Here is a 17,679-nt window from a genome sequence, read left to right as displayed (position 1 = left end):
TTCACGTGCTTTTTACTGGTGGTTAAGGTTGTTATTTTACTTGTGGTTAAGGTCGTCAAACTATAACCTAAACACAGTTTGTGTCAAAGTCAAAATGATGCAGTGTGATGATGGAAGAGATATTGTAGAAAACTAACAAATTTTAGTTCAGGCAAACTTGAAAAAATGCTATCACTTCCCATTGGTTCAGCGATAAATCTAAAGACTTAAAGGGCAAAAAACGGGTTCGATATTCATGGTAGGTGGGTAACAAGTAACTCCTTATGTAGTATTGTGCTTGACAACAAATAGAACAAATACTAAAATGTATATATCAAACCAGTCTTTCCTTCTGCGTATGCCTCTAGTTGGTCAGAGGTAAACATAAAGACTTAACAACATTAACATCCGAGGTTCTATTCTTCTAGTTGTACAGATATTCTATTGTATTGTATCGTACTAAAAAGGACCTAGGTGACTCGTTATTTCTCTTAACTAAAGGAAATACTCTTCTTTAGTCTTATAGTTCCGGATGTGAATTAGCTCGCGCCATGAGTGTTTTCATTTAGAGATTGTTTCCTGGAATTTTTACATAACAGCTCGCGCGAAACTGATTTCACTCGAACGGTTTGCACCTTTTGAAATGTGTGACGAATGTTGAAACAAATGAACGTCAGATTAAAAACTGTTGATTACTTAATTCTGATGGAACCTTCATAAGACTTCTTTAATCTTGAAATCATATTCTATTGTCCAGATGAAGGTCAATTGGCCGAAATTTGACCACATTTCATCTTCCTTTATAATGAATGATTTTAATTACATCTTGCTTTCAGCTTGACCATCAAAGACACTTTTCAGTATTTTTTATTTTAGAGATTTTAAGATTTCAGTTTAGTACCTAAGTCTGTGGCGATAAAACCAATTGAATGTATTGAAACATCGAAGATAAGATAACTGTTGATGTGAAATTTGAATATTCACAGATCACTATTCAGGTTTTCTCGTAGTGACTATAAAGCACGTTCACGCCAACAGAACGTTTTATTATAATATAAGACCAGCTTATCTCTCTTCTGGTTAACTTATATTCAGAGTTACTGATGAAAAGTAAAATTATCTAGTTAAACTAGTATAACAAAAGTTCATATAAGTGTAGATTGAACTGGAGCTCTGGAACTTATGCTTCAGTTAAAAAAATTGTGGAATAGTACGTTTATTTATTTATTATCTCCAGAAATGTCCTTAACAGTGGATGACAGTTTAGATAGAATAATTTCAGGTTCCACTGTTTTTTTATACTTAAAATATTGGTAAAAAGTAAGGCTAACAACGAAACTACATTATGTTTGTTATATTGATTTTTGATCGATTACTTACTATGTAATCGAGATCATTGATTGTAAAGACAAGCCATTTAAAAATCACCAATGTTTTCTTAACGTCATTATCAGATACTTACAAGTTCAAAACAAGTTCTTTTTTTGTTACATTATATCATACTTACAACATCTAAACCATCTTTACACGTTTTTACCGTTTTTTACAAGGTGATTACATGGTTTTGTAACGTTAAAAAGATGTTTACTTTTCCGTAACGTGTTAACCATGTGTCTCGTTACTGTTAAATGCCGAAAATTAAACATACTACAATATTTACAACATTCAGAGGTCCGCTACTGGTCTTCATGTCGGACCCCAGTGTCCTAACCTCCTCAGCTATCCAGTTCGGTAACCTGTAGCGTCACCTACAGGAAATGTTTAGTCACTTTAACTTTTGTAATTACAATGAAAACTTATTTTTGTATTGAATCAAGGGTTAAACAATAACCGTGGGATTCTTCATACTTCTGATTTACTAGATAAATTATACACAAATAACAGAAAAATAAAGCTTCACCGGAAGGCGAGATCAGCCGCCTACTGGGACATTTTAGCATATTCTCTTTCATTAAGCCATGTCGATGATATCAAACATAGTGGTTTATGTAAAGAAGCTAGATTTCAGTCATGTAGATGACATCAAACAGAGAGGTTTCAAGTAAAAATAGGTTTTAACAAAAGGCTCCAAACTTGGTGTTTGGGAGGAAACACCGGTCATCACAGAACGTCTTAATAGTAGAGTTGATTTCTAAGCCTTTCATTAAAATGTTTCATAATCTATCTATCTATATTTTTAAAATGCCTACCTGAGCCCTTGTCTAACGTTTTTACTGGTCATCAGCGTAAGTAAGTAAGAATCTTACAGAAGAGATAAATCATCACTGGACTGTGTTAATTGTGTCTGTAATACCAAGAAATCCTCGGGCTAATAAAAACTGATGAGATATTTAATATATAGGTTGCCATCTTTCGAGTCGTTACTAATGATATTAGAAATCGATTTCACCTAGCGAGTACTGATGAACTGTGTTGAAATTAAGAAGTCCGTTATTTCGGTGTTTCAGAAATTCACTGGATAACGTCTGGGACATTAATAGGACAGTTGTAAGTATAAAGTTAGGGCTAGTAAATATATATCAAAGAAGTTGTAAGTTGTCTACTAATAACATGGCGGATATCCGATAAACTCTATAAAGTTTATAGACACAGCTAATTGCATTTTGAGGAGGCAAGATTCTTCACCACGTGGACAGATGTAGTGTTTGTATATTATAACGACACGACTGGTTCCTTTAACTTATTTTATACTTTGCATGAAAACCGTAATAAAGTTTTCAGATGCTTTCAACATATTAAGGCGTGATCAAAGTCCAGTAACGTGTCTCGTGCTACTAACACCACGTTAGAGTGCTTCGATAAAATATTTTCATCCAACTAGTAATCCTTTATAGACAAAGTATGCAAGTCTACAGCTAGAGTGAAAGATAACGTTTTATTACATGGAACATTTACGCACCAACGAAAGTAAAAGTGATATCTATCTCTATCGTGCCTTCTTTAAGTAGACAGCCCCATTGTAAGGAAGGTAAGCACCATATTTTTTCAATTTCTGGTTATTTAAACACATTACTCGTGAAACCACACCAAGCAAGAGAAGGGGGCACCTCAAGTTCTAAAGTTCCTGCGTTATAGTAATAATATATAGTTATAGTAGTTATAGTAGTCATGTCCGTTATATGTCGGTTCAGTTACTTCACTGGTGTGGATGGTTCTCCACCAAAATTGGTATGGAGGTTCATTAGGGTTTCATTTCGTGATTTGAGCTTCTTATTTGCGATTTTGCGTTTCCTTCTATTATATATAAGGGAAGCAACTTTGATGTCCAAAGATAACCTTTCGTTAATCATGAATTTACATAACTTTGGTTCAAATAACGGGTACTCCAGGTAATGTCTTAATGCAATAAGAAAAATCACATCATATCGAGAAAAGATAACATAATCTTTGACATAATATTTTGTTAAATAAAGACGTTCACTACACGTGACATTTATTAATAAAACAAGAACATCTATAAATTACATTCAGTAGGTTTTATACTTTCAAGCACATTTCGTATTCAAAGAGAAATAGACTCATGGAGTACTGCACTGTGAAACACGCCCTTGTTACTATGATAAATTAAATCTCTCATATAATGTTTAATACTGAATTAAACACAAGAGAAAATATCAAATAGTTTAGGTAACTGTGTGCATAACGATAAGTCAATAAAAAACACAAGTAAGTAAAGTGAAGTACTACAGTATACATTCTGTCAAGTGAAGTACTACAGTATACATTCTACCAAGTGAAGTACTACAGTATACATTCTACCAAGTGAAGTACTACAGTATACATTCTGTCAAGTGAAGTACCACAGTATACATCTCTACCAAGTGAAGTACCACAGTATACATTCTACCAAGTGAAGTACTACAGTATACATCTCTACCAAGTGAAGTACCACAGTATACATCTCCCACAAGTGAAGTACTACAGTATACATCTCCACCAGTGAAGTACCACAGTATACACCAAGTGAAGTACGTACAGTATACATTCCTGTCAAGTGAAGTACCACAGTATACATTCTGTCAAGTGAAGTACCACAGTATACATTCCCACCAAGTGAAGTACTTACAGCACATTCCTGTCAAGTGAAGTACCACAGTTACATTCTACCAAGTGATGCAAAATGATACATTCTCCTCAAGTGAAGTACCACAGTATACATTCTCACCAAGTGAAGTACCACAGCATACATTCTGTCAAGTGAAGTACCACAGTATACATTCCACCCAAGTGAAGTACCATTACAGCATACACCTTGTCAAGTGAAGTACCACAGCATACATCCCACCAAGTGAAGTACTACAGTATACATCTCCTGTCAAGTAAAGTAATTACAGCATACATCTCTACCCCAAGTGAAGTACCACAGTATACATTCCCACCAAGTGAAGTACCACAGTATACATTCCCACCAAGTGAAGTACCACAGTATACATCCTGTCAAGTGAAGCACCACAGTATACATTCTGTCAAGTGAAGTACCACAGTATACATCTCACCAAGTGAAGTACCACAGTATACATTCTGTCACCAAGTATACAGTCTACCAAGTGAAGTACTTACAGTATACATTCTGTCAAGTGAAGTACCACAGTATACATTCCCACCAAGTGAAGTACTACAGTATACATCTCTACCAAGTGAAGTACTACATTATACATTCCCACCAAGTGAAGTACTACAGTATACATTCCTGTCAAGTGAAGTACTACAGTATACATCCCACCAAGTCAAGTACTACATTATACATTCTCACCAAGTGAAGTACCAGCATACATTCCTGTCAAGTGAAGTACCTACAGTATACATTCTCACCAAGTCAAGTACCACAGTATACATCTCTGTCAAGTGAAGTAACACATTATACATTCCCACCAAGTGAAGTACTTCACAGTATACATTCTGTCAAGTGAAGTACCACAGTATACATTCCCACCAAGTGAAGTACTACAGTATACATCAAGTGAAGTATACATTACATTCCCACCAAGTGAAGTACCACAGTATACATTCTGTCAAGTGAAGTACTACAGCATACATTCCCACCAAGTCAAGTACTACAGTGTACATTCCTGTCAAGTGAAGTACTACAGTATACATCTCCCACCAAGTCAAACACTACAGTATACATTCTGTCAAGTGAAGTACTACAGTATACATTCTGTCAAGTGAAGTACTACAGTATACATCTCTACCCAAGTGAAATACCACAGTATACATTCTGTCAAGTGAAGTACCACAGTATACATCTCTACCAAGTGAAGTACTACAGTATACATTCTACCAAGTGAAGTACTACAGTATACATTCTGTCAAGTGAAGTACACAGCATACATTCTACCAAGTGAAGTACTACAGTATACATTCTGTCAAGTGAAGTACTCACAGTATACATCTACCAAGTGAAGTACTACAGTATACATCTCCACCAAGTGAAGTACTCACAGTATACATTCCACCAAGTGAAGTAAATTACAGTATACATTCCCCACCAAGTGAAGTACTACAGTATACATTCCTACCAAGTGAAGTAGTACAGCATACATCTCTGTCAAGTGAAGTACCACAGTATACATTCTCACCAAGTGAAGTACCACAGTATACATTCCTGTCAAGTGAAGCACCACAGCATACATTCCCACCAAGTGAAGTACTCACAGTATACATTCCCACCAAGTGAAGTACTACAGTATACATCCTCTCAAGTGAAGTACCACAGTATACATTCTCACCAAGTGAAGTAGTACAGTATACATTCTGTCAAGTGAAGTACTACAGTACATTCCCACCAAGTGAAGTACCACAGTATACATCTCTGTCAAGTGAAGTACCACAGTATACATCCTGTCAAGTGAAGTACTACAGTATACATCTCCCACCAAGTGAAGTACACAGTATACATTCCTGTCAAGTGAAGTACTACAGTATACATTCCCACCAAGTGAAGTACTACAGTATACATTCCTGTCCAAGTGAAGTACCACAGTATACATTCCCACCAAGTGAAGTACCACAGTATACATTCTGTCAAGTGAAGTACCACAGTATACATTCCACCAAGTGAAGTACCACAGTATACATTCCTACCAAGTGAAGTACACACAGTATACATTCCACCAAGTGAAGTACCACAGTATACATCTCCTACCAAGTGAAGTACCACAGTATACATTCCCACCAAGTGAAGTACCACAGTATACATTCCCACCAAGTGAAGTACCACAGCATACATCTCTACCAAGTGAAGTACTACAGTATACATTCCACCAAGTGAAGTACCACAGTATACATTCTCACCAAGTGAAGTACTACAGTATACATTCTACCAAGTGAAGTACTACAGTATACATTCTCACCAAGTGAAGTACTCACAGCATACATTCCACCAAGTGAAGTACCACAGTATACATTCCACCAAGTGAAATACTACAGTATCCCACCAAGTGAAGTACTCACAGTATACATTCCTGTCAAGTGAAGTACCACAGCATACATTCCCACCAAGTGAAATACCTACAGTATACATCTCTACCAAGTGAAGTACCACAGTATACATTCTGTCAAGTGAAGTACCACAGTATACATTCCCACCAAGTGAAGTACCACAGTATACATTCTCACCAAGTGAAGTACCACAGTATACATTCCCACCAAGTGAAGTACTACAGTATACATTCTCTACCAAGTGAAGTACCACAGTATACATCTCTACCAAGTGAAGTAATTACAGTATACATTCCAACCAAGTGAACCACAGTATACATTCCACCAAGTGAAGTACTACAGTCACATTCTACCAAGTGAAGTACTACAGTATACATTCTGTCCAAGTGAAGTACCACAGCATACATCTCTACCAAGTGAAGCACCACAGTATACATTCTGCTCACCAAGTGAAGTACTACAGTATACATCTCTCACCCAAGTGAAGCATACCACAGTATACATCTCCACCAAGTGAAGTACTACAGTATACATTCCACCAAGTGAAGTACTACAGTATACATCCTACCAAGTGAAGTACCACAGTATACATTCTCACCAAGTGAAGTACTACAGTATACATCTCTACCAAGTGAAGTGTACAGTACTACAGTATACATTCCTACCAAGTGAAGTACCACAGCATACAAGTGAAGCACTACAGTATACATTCTGCACCAAGTGAAGTACCACATATACATCTCTCACCAAGTGAAAACCACAGTATACATTCCTGTCCAAGTGAAGTACTACAGTATACATTCTACCAAGTGAAGTACTACAGTATACATCTCCCACCAAGTGAAGTACTACAGTATACATTCTGTCAAGTGAAGTACCACAGTATACATTCACCAAGTGAAGTAATTACAGTATACATTCTGTCAAGTGAAGTACCACAGTATACATTCTACCAAGTGAAGTACCACAGCATACATTCCCACCAAGTGAAGTACTACAGTATACATTCCGTGAAGGACTACACTACACATCTCCCCAGTGAAGTACTACAGTATACATTCTACCAAGTGAAGTACCACAGTACAGTATACATTCCTGTCAAGTGAAGTACTACAGTATACATCTCTACCAAGTGAAGTACCACAGTGATACATCTCACCAAGTGAAGTACCACAGTATACATTCTCACCAAGTGAAGTACCACAGTATACATTCTACCAAGTGAAGTACCACAGTATACATTCTGTCAAGTGAAGTACTCACAGTATACATACATTCTGCACCAAGTGAAGTACCATACAGCATGTCAAGTGAAGTACTCAGCACAGCATTCCCACCAAGTGAAATACCACAGCATCCACAAGTGAAGTGAAGCACTACAGTATACATTCTACCAAGTGAAGTAACTACAGTATACATCCCTACCAAGTGAAGTACCACAGTATACATTCCCACCAAGTGTACCACAGTATACATTCCACCAAGTGAAGTACCACCTACAGTATACATTCCCACCAAGTGAAGTACACAGTATACATCTCAAAGTGAAGTACTACAGTATACACACAGTCTTCACCAAGTGAAGTACCACAGTATACATTCCTGTCAAGTGAAGTACTACAGTATACATTCCCACCAAGTGAAGTACACAGTATACATTCTACCAAGTGAAGTACCACAGTATACATTCCACCAAGTGAAGCACCACAGTATACATCTCCACAAGTGAAGTACTACAGTATACATTCCACCAAGTGAAGTACCCACAGTATATACATTCACCACAAGTGAAGCACCACAGTATACATTCCCACCAAGTGAAGTAACCTTACAGTATACATTCCCACTCAAGTGAAGCACTACAGTATACATCTCCTACCAAGTGAAGTACCACAGTATACATTCCACCAAGTGAAGTACCTACAGTATACATTCCTGTCCAAGTGAAGTAATTACAGTATACATTCTACCAAGTGAAGTACCACAGTATACATCTCTACCAAGTGAAGTACTCACAGTATACATTCCCACCAAGTGAAGTACTACAGTATACATTCTACCAAGTGAAGTACCACAGTATACATTCCACCAAGTGAAGTACCACAGTATACATCTCCCACCAAGTGAAGCACTACAGTATACATCTCACTGTCAAGTGAAGTAATTACAGCATACATTCCCACCAAGTGAAGTACTACAGTATACATTCCTACCAAGTGAAGTACCACAGTATACATTCCCACCAAGTGAAGTACCACAGTATACATTCCTGTCAAGTGAAGTACTACAGCATACATTCCTACCAAGTGAAGTACTACAGTATACATTCTACCAAGGAAATACTACAGTATACATTCCCACCAAGTGAAGTACTACAGTATACATTCCTACCAAGTCAAGTAACTACAGTATACATCTCTGTCAAGTGAAGTACACTACAGTATACATCTCCCACCAAGTGAAGTACTACAGTATACATTCCCACCAAGTGAAGTACCACAGTATACATCTCCTGTCAAGTGAAGTACCACAGTATACATTCTACCAAGTGAAGTACCACAGTATACATTCCCACCAAGTGAAGTACCACAGTATACATCTCCACCAAGTGAAGTACTACAGTATACATCTCCATGTCAAGTGAAGTACTACAGTATACATCTCTGTCAAGTGAAGTACTACAGTATACATCTCTACCAAGTGAAGTACACACAGTATACATTCCCACCAAGTGAAGTACCACAGTATACATTCTGTCAAGTGAAGTACCACAGTATACATCTCTACCAAGTGAAGCACTACAGTATACTCTCCTCCTCAAGTGAAGTACCACAGTATACATTCTACCAAGTGAAGCACCACAGCATACATTCTACCAAGTGAAGTACCACAGCATACATCTCTACCAAGTGAAGTACTACAGTATACATTCTACCAAGTGAAGTACTACAGCATACATTCTACCAAGTGAAGCACCACAGTATACATTCCACCAAGTGAAGTACTACATTACAGTATACATCTCCACCAAGTGAAGTACCACAGTATACATTCTGTCAAGTGAAGTACCACAGTATACATTCCCACCAAGTGAAGTACCACAGTATACATTCTACCAAGTGAAGTACACTACAGTATACATTCCCATGTCAAGTGAAGTACTACAGTATACATTCCTACCAAGTGAAGTACCACAGTATACATTCTCTACCAAGTGAAGTACCACAGTATACATCTCCACCAAGTGAAGTACCACAGTATACATCTCTGTCAAGTGAAGTACCACAGTACATCTCTGTCAAGTGAAGTAACTACAGTATACATCTCCCACCAAGTGAAGTACTACAGTATACATTCAGTACTAAGTACATTCTACCAAGTGAAGCAATTACAGTATACATCTCTACCAAGTGAAGTACTACAGTATACATTCCCACAGTGAAGTACAGTATACATTCTACCAAGTGAAGTACTACAGTATACAGTATACATTACAGCATACATCTCAAGTGAAGTAATTACAGTATACATTCTCTCCACCAAGTGAAGTAACTACAGTACATTCTACCAGTATACATCCAGTATACAAGTGAAGTACTACAGTATACATTCTACCAAGTGAAGTACCACAGTATACATTCTACCAAGTGAAGTACTACAGTATACATTCCCACCAAGTGAAGTACCACAGTATACATTCACCAAGTAAGTACACAGTATACATTCCCACCAAGTGAAGTACTACAGTATACATCTCCACCAAGTGAAGTACTACAGTATACATTCCCACCAAGTGAAGCACAAGTATACATCTCGTCATGAAGTACTTACAGTATACATTCCCACCAAGTGAAGCACATACATTCTGTCAGCATACATCTCTACCAAGTGAAGTACCACAGTATACATCTCCCACCAAGTGAAATACCACAGTATACATTCTCTACCAAGTGAAGTACTCACAGTATACATTCCTACCAAGTGAAGTACTACAGTATACATTCTACCAAGTGAAGTACCACAGTATACATTCCCACCAAGTGAAGTACTCACAGTATACATTCCCACCAAGTCAAGTACCACAGTATACATTCTGTCAAGTGAAGTACTACAGTATACATTCCCACCAAGTGAAGTACCACAGTATACATCCCTACCAAGTGAAGTACTACAGTATACATTCTACCAAGTGAAGTACACAGTATACATCTCACCAAGTGAAGTACCACAGTATACATCTCACACCAAGTGAAGTACTACAGTATACATTCCCACCAAGTGAAGTACCACAGTATACATTCCTGTCAAGTGAAGCACTACAGTATACATTCCCACCAAGTGAAGTACTACAGTATACATTCTTGTCCAAGTGAAGCACTACAGTATACATTCCCACCAAGTGAAGTACTACAGTATACATTCCACCAAGTGAAGTACCTACAGTATACATCTACCAAGTGAAGTACTACAGTATACATTCTACTCAAGTGAAGTACCACAGTATACATCTCACCAAGTGAAGTACCACAGTATACATTCTACCAAGTGAAGTACTACAGTATACATCTCCATTCACCAAGTGAAGTACCACAGTATACATTCCTGTCAAGTGAAGCACCACAGCATACATTCTTACCAAGTGAAGTACCACAGTATACATTCCACCAAGTGAAGCACTACAGTATACATTCTCCTACCAAGTGAAGTACCACAGTATACATCTCACACCAAGTGAAGTAACTACAGTATACATTCTACCAAGTGAAGTACTACAGTATACATCTCACCAAGTGAAGTACCACAGTATACATCCTGTCAAGTGAAGTACTACAGTATACATTCCACCAAGTGAAGTACTACAGTATACATTCCACCAAGTGAAGCACTACAGTATACATTCCTGTCAAGTGAAGTACCACAGTGCATACATTCCTGTCCAAGTGAAGTACCACAGTATACATTCCACCAAGTGAAGTACCTACAGTATACATTCCCACCAAGTGAAGTACCACAGTATACATTCCACCAAGTGAAGCACCACAGTATACATCTCCACCAAGTCAAGTACTACAGTATACATCTCCACCAAGTGAAGTAATTCACAGTATACATTCCTGTCAAGTGAAGTACTACAGTATACATTCTACCAAGTGAAGTACCACAGTATACATCTCCACCAAGTGAAGTACCACAGTATACATCCCACCAAGTGAAGTACCACAGTATACATTCCCACCAAGTGAAGTACTACAGTACATCACTGTCCAAGGAAGTAATACAGTATACATCTCCACCAAGTCAAGTACCAAGCACTACAGTACAGCACATTCCCACCAAGTGAAGTACTACAGTATACATCTCCTGTCAAGTGAAGTACCACAGTATACATCTCCCACCAAGTGAAGTACCTACAGTATACATTCCCACCAAGTTTGAAGTACCTACAGTATACATAATACCAAGTCGAAGTAATTACAGTATACATTCCTGTCAAGTGAAGTACCACAGTATACATTCCACCAAGTGAAGCACTACAGTATACATTCTCGTCAAGTGAAGTACCACAGTATACATTCCTACCAAGTGAAGTAACTACAGTATATCCTGTCAAGTGAATAGCACCACAGTATACATCCCACCAAGTGAAGTACTACAGTATACATTCTGTCAAGTGAAGTAACTACAGTATACATTCCTGTCAAGTGAAGTACTACAGTATACATTCTCTACCAAGTGAAGTACCACAGTATACATTCTCACCAAGTGAAGTACCAGCTACAGTATACATTCCCACCAAGTGAAGCAATACAGTATACATTCCACCAAGTGAAGTACTACAGTATACATTCCACCAAGTGAAGTACCACAGTATACATTCTCCGTCAAGTGAAGTACCACAGTATACATCTCCCACCAAGTGAAGCACTACAGTATACATTCCCACCAAGTGAAGTACCACAGTATACATTCTGTCAAGTGAAGTACTACAGTATACATTCCCACCAAGTAAGTACCACAGTATACATCTCCACCAAGTGAAGTACCACAGTATACATTCTGTCAAGTGAAGTACCACAGTATACATTCCCACCAAGTGAAGTACCACAGCATACATCTCCCACCAAGTGAAGTACTACAGTATACATTCCTACCAAGTGAAGTACCACAGTATACATTCCTGTCAAGTGAAGTACTACAGCATACATTCCTACCAAGTGAAGTACTACAGTATACATCTCCCACCAAGTGAAGTACCACAGTATACATTCTACCAAGAAGTACCACAGTATACATTCCTGTCAAGTGAAGTACTACAGTATACATTCCCACCAAGTCAAGTACCACAGTATACATTCTGTCAAGTGAAGTACTCACAGTATACATTCTACCAAGTGAAATACCACAGTATACATTCTGTCAAGTGAAGTACTACAGTATACATTCTCTACCAAGTGAAGTACCTACAGTATACATTCCCACCAAGTGAAGTACCACAGTATACATTCTACCAAGTGAAGTACCACAGTATACATTCCCACCAAGTGAAGTACCACAGTATACATTCCACCAAGTGAAGTACTACAGTATACATTCTGTCAAGTGAAGTACTACAGTATACATTCCCACCAAGTGAAGTACCACAGTATACATCCTGTCAAGTGAAGTACTACAGTATACATTCTGTCAAGTGAAGTACCACAGCATACATTCTGTCAAGTGAAGTACCACAGTATACATTCACCAAGTGAAGTACCACAGTATACATCTCCACCAAGTGAAGTAGTACAGTATACATCTCCCACCAAGTGAAGTAAGCACAGTATACATTCTGTCAAGTGAAGTACTACAGTATACATTCTACCAAGTGAAGTACTACAGTACAGTATACATACTGTCCCACCAAGTGAAGTACTACAGTATACATTCTACCAAGTGAAGTACTACAGCATACATTCCCACCAAGTGAAGTACTACAGCATACATCTCTACCAAGTGAAGTACCACAGTATACATAATCTGTCAAGTGAAGTACCTACAGTATACATCTCACCAAGTGAAGTACTACAGTATACATTCTGTCAAGTGAAGTACTACAGTATACATTCTGTCAAGTGAAGTACTACAGTATACATCTCCTACCAAGTGAAGTACCACAGTATACATCTACTGTCCAAGTGAAGTACCACAGTATACATCTCCACCAAGTGAAGTACTTACAGTATACATTCCCACCAAGTGAAGCACTACAGTATACATTCCCACCAAGTGAAGTACTTACAGTATACATTCTGTCAAGTGAAGTACTTACAGTATACATTCACCAAGTGAAGTAAGTACAGCATACATTCTACCAAGTGAAGTACTACAGTATACATTCTACCAAGTGAAGCAAATTACAGTATACATTCTCTACCAAGTGAAGTACTACAGTATACATTCCCTCAAGTGAAGTACCACAGTATACATTCCCACCAAGTGAAGTAACTACAGTGCATACATCCTACCAAGTGAAGTACCACAGTATACATTCACCACCAAGTGAAGTACTACAGTATACATTCTACCAAGTGAAGTACCACAGTATACATTCCCACCAAGTGAAGTACTCACAGTATACATTCTCACCAAGTGAAGTACCACAGTATACATCTCACCAAGTGAAGTACCACAGTATACATTCCACCAAGTGAAGTACTTACAGTATACATTCCCACCAAGTGAAATACTTACAGTATACATCTCTACCAAGTGAAGTACTACAGTATCTCACAAGTGAAGTACACTCACAGTACATCTCCACCAAGTGAAGTACCACAGTATACATCTCCACCAAGTGAAGTACCAGTATACATTCTACCAAGTGAAGTACTACAGTATACATTCTACCAAGTGAAGTACTCACAGTATACATTCCCACCAAGTGAAGTACTTACAGTATACATTCCCACCAAGTGAAGTACCACAGTATACATTCTGTCAAGTGAAGTACTACAGTATACATCTCCCACCAAGTGAAGTACCACAGTATACATTCCCACCAAGTGAAATACCACAGTATACATTCTACCAAGTGAAGTACTACAGCATACATATCTTCACCAAGTGAAGTACTCACAGTATACATTCCTACCAAGTGAAGTACTACAGTATACATTCTGTCAAGTGAAGTAATTCAACAGTATACATTCTACCAAGTGAAGCACTCACAGTATACATTCCTACCAAGTGAAGTACCACAGTATACATTCCCACCAAGTGAAGTACAATCACAGTGCATACATCCTACCAAAGTGAAGTAACTACAGTATTCATTCTACCAAGTGAAGTACCACAGTATACATCTCTACCAAGTGAAGTAACTACAGTATACATTCTACCAAGTGAAGTACTACAGCCCTGTCAAGTGAAGTACCACAGTATACATTCTGTCAAGTGAAGTACTACAGTATACATTCCCACCAAGTCAAATAACTACAGTATACATCTCTGTCAAGTGAAGCACTACAGCATACATTCTACCAAGTGAGTAATTACAGTATACATTCCACCAAGTGAAGTACTACAGTATACATTCTACCAAGTGAAGTAATTCACAGTATACATTCTACCAAGTGAAGTACTCACAGTATACATCTCTGTCAAGTGAAGTACTCACAGTATACATCTCTACCAAGTGGCACTACAGTATACATCTTGTCAAGTGAAGTACCACAGTATACATTCCCACCAAGTGAAGTGCACTACAGTATACATCCCACCAAGTGAAGCAAATACTCACAGTATACATTCCGTCCTTGTGAAGCACCTACAGTACATCTCCCACCGTGGGTACTACAGTATACATTCCCGTCGTGAAGCACCACAGCATGACTCCCACCGTGAATTACCACAGTATATCATCCTCTCCCTCAAGACTATATATATACATACAGAAGTGAATTACAGTCTCATCATTCAAAAGTGATTACAGTACATTCTGTCAAAGTAGCACACAGTACATTCTAACCAAGTGAGAAGTACTCACAGTATACATCTACCAGTCAAGTGAAGTACCACAGTATACATCTCACCAAGTGGTTAATATACTACAGTCAAGACATTCACACCTATACATCTGAAAAGACACACTAGTATCACATCTCCACCAAGTGAAGTACTACAGCATACATCTCCCACCAAGTGAAGTACTACAGTATACATCTCTACCAAGTGAAGTACTACAGTATACATTCTGTCAGCCACAGCATACATTCCCACCTCAAGTCATACATACTCATTCAAGTGAAGTACCACAGCATACATTCTGTCCAAGTGAAGTACTACAGTATACATTCTGTCAAGTGAAGTACTACAGTATACATTCCCACCAAGTGAAGTACTACAGTATACATTCCACCAAGTGAAGTACTACAGTATACATCTCTACCAAGTGAAGTACTCACAGTATACATTCCTGTCAAGTGAAGTACCACAGCATACATTCTCCCACCAAGGACACAGTATACATCACAGGTGAAGTACCATTCCATACATCTCAAGTGAGAGTACTACAGTATACATTCCCACCAAGTGAAGTACCACAGTATATTCTACCCATGAAGTACCATACATCTACCAAGTGAAGTACTACAGTATACATTCTACCAAGTGAAGTACCACAGTATTATCCTTACCACCGTGAAGTAACTACAGTATATCTCCTACCAAGTGAAGTAACTACAGTATACATTCTCCCACCAAGTGAAGTAATTACAGTATACATTCCTACCTCAAGTGAAATACCACAGTATACACTCCAACATCACAGCATACATCTCCCACCAAGGAAGTACTCACAGCATACCTCGTGTCGGTACTACAGTATATCTACCTCCAAGTGAAGTACTACAGTATACATTCCCACCAAGTAAGCACTACAGTATACACTCTGTCAAGTGAAGTACTACAGTATACATTCCCACCAAGTGAAGTACCACAGTATACATTCCCACCAAGTGAAGTACCACAGTATACATCCTGTCAAGTGAAGCACCACAGTATACATTCCCACCAAGTGAAGTACTTCACAGTATACATTCCTGTCAAGTGAAGTACCACAGTATACATTCCCACCAAGTGAAGTAACTACAGCATACATTCCCACCAAGTGAAGCAACTACAGTATAACATTCCAGTACTCACAGTACATTCTAACCAAGTGAAGTACTACAGTATACATCCCACCCAGTGAAATACTCACAGTATACATTCTACCAAGTGAAGTACTACAGTATACATTCCCACCAAGTGAAATACTCACAGTATACATCTCCACCAAGTGAAATACCACAGTATACATTCCCACCAAGTGAAATACTCACAGTATACATAATACCAAGTCATAACTACAGTATACATTCTGGTCAAGGAAACTACAGTATTCCCACCAAGTGAAGTACCACAGTATACATTCCCACCAAGTGAAGTACTACAGTATACATCTCACCAAGTGAAACACCACAGTATACATCTCTACCAAGTGAAGTACCTACAGTATACATCTCCCACCAAGGTAAAAAATTACAGCATATCACCAAGTGAAGTACTCACAGTATACATCTACCTTACCAAGTCGGCAGTACTATACATATCCTGTCACAAGGAAGTACCTACAGTATACATTCTACCAAGTGAAGTATTACAGTATACATTCTTGTCAAGTGAAGTACCACAGTATACATCTCTCCACCAAGTGAAGTAACTACAGTATACATTCTGTCAAGTGAAGTACCACAGTATACATTCCCACCAAGTGAAGTACTACAGTATACATTCTACCAAGTGAAGTAATTACTAGCATACATCTCTGTCAAGTGAAGCAATTACAGTATACATCTCCTACCAAGTGAAGTAACTACAGTATACATTCCCACCAAGTGAAGTACTACAGTATACATTCTGTCAAGTGAAGCACTACAGTATACATTCTCACCAAGGCACCACAGTATACATTCTGTCATGAAGTAATTACAGGCATACATTCTACCAAGTGAAGTACCACAGTATACATTCTACCAAGTGAAGTACCTACAGTATACATTCACAGGAAGTGGCACCACAGTATACATTCCCACCAAGTGAACACTACAGTATACATTGTCACCAAGTGAAGTACCACAGCATACATCTCCACCAAGTGAAGTACTACAGTATACATCTCTACCAAGTGAAGTAATTACAGACATATCTTGTCCAAGGAAGGTAATTACAGTATACATC

Source organism: Tachypleus tridentatus, unplaced genomic scaffold (assembly GCF_004210375.1).
Source record: "Tachypleus tridentatus isolate NWPU-2018 unplaced genomic scaffold, ASM421037v1 Hic_cluster_1, whole genome shotgun sequence".
Lineage (NCBI taxonomy): Eukaryota > Metazoa > Arthropoda > Merostomata > Xiphosura > Limulidae > Tachypleus > Tachypleus tridentatus.
The sequence above is the reverse complement of the archived record's forward strand: the minus strand, read 5'-3'. Positions refer to the sequence as shown.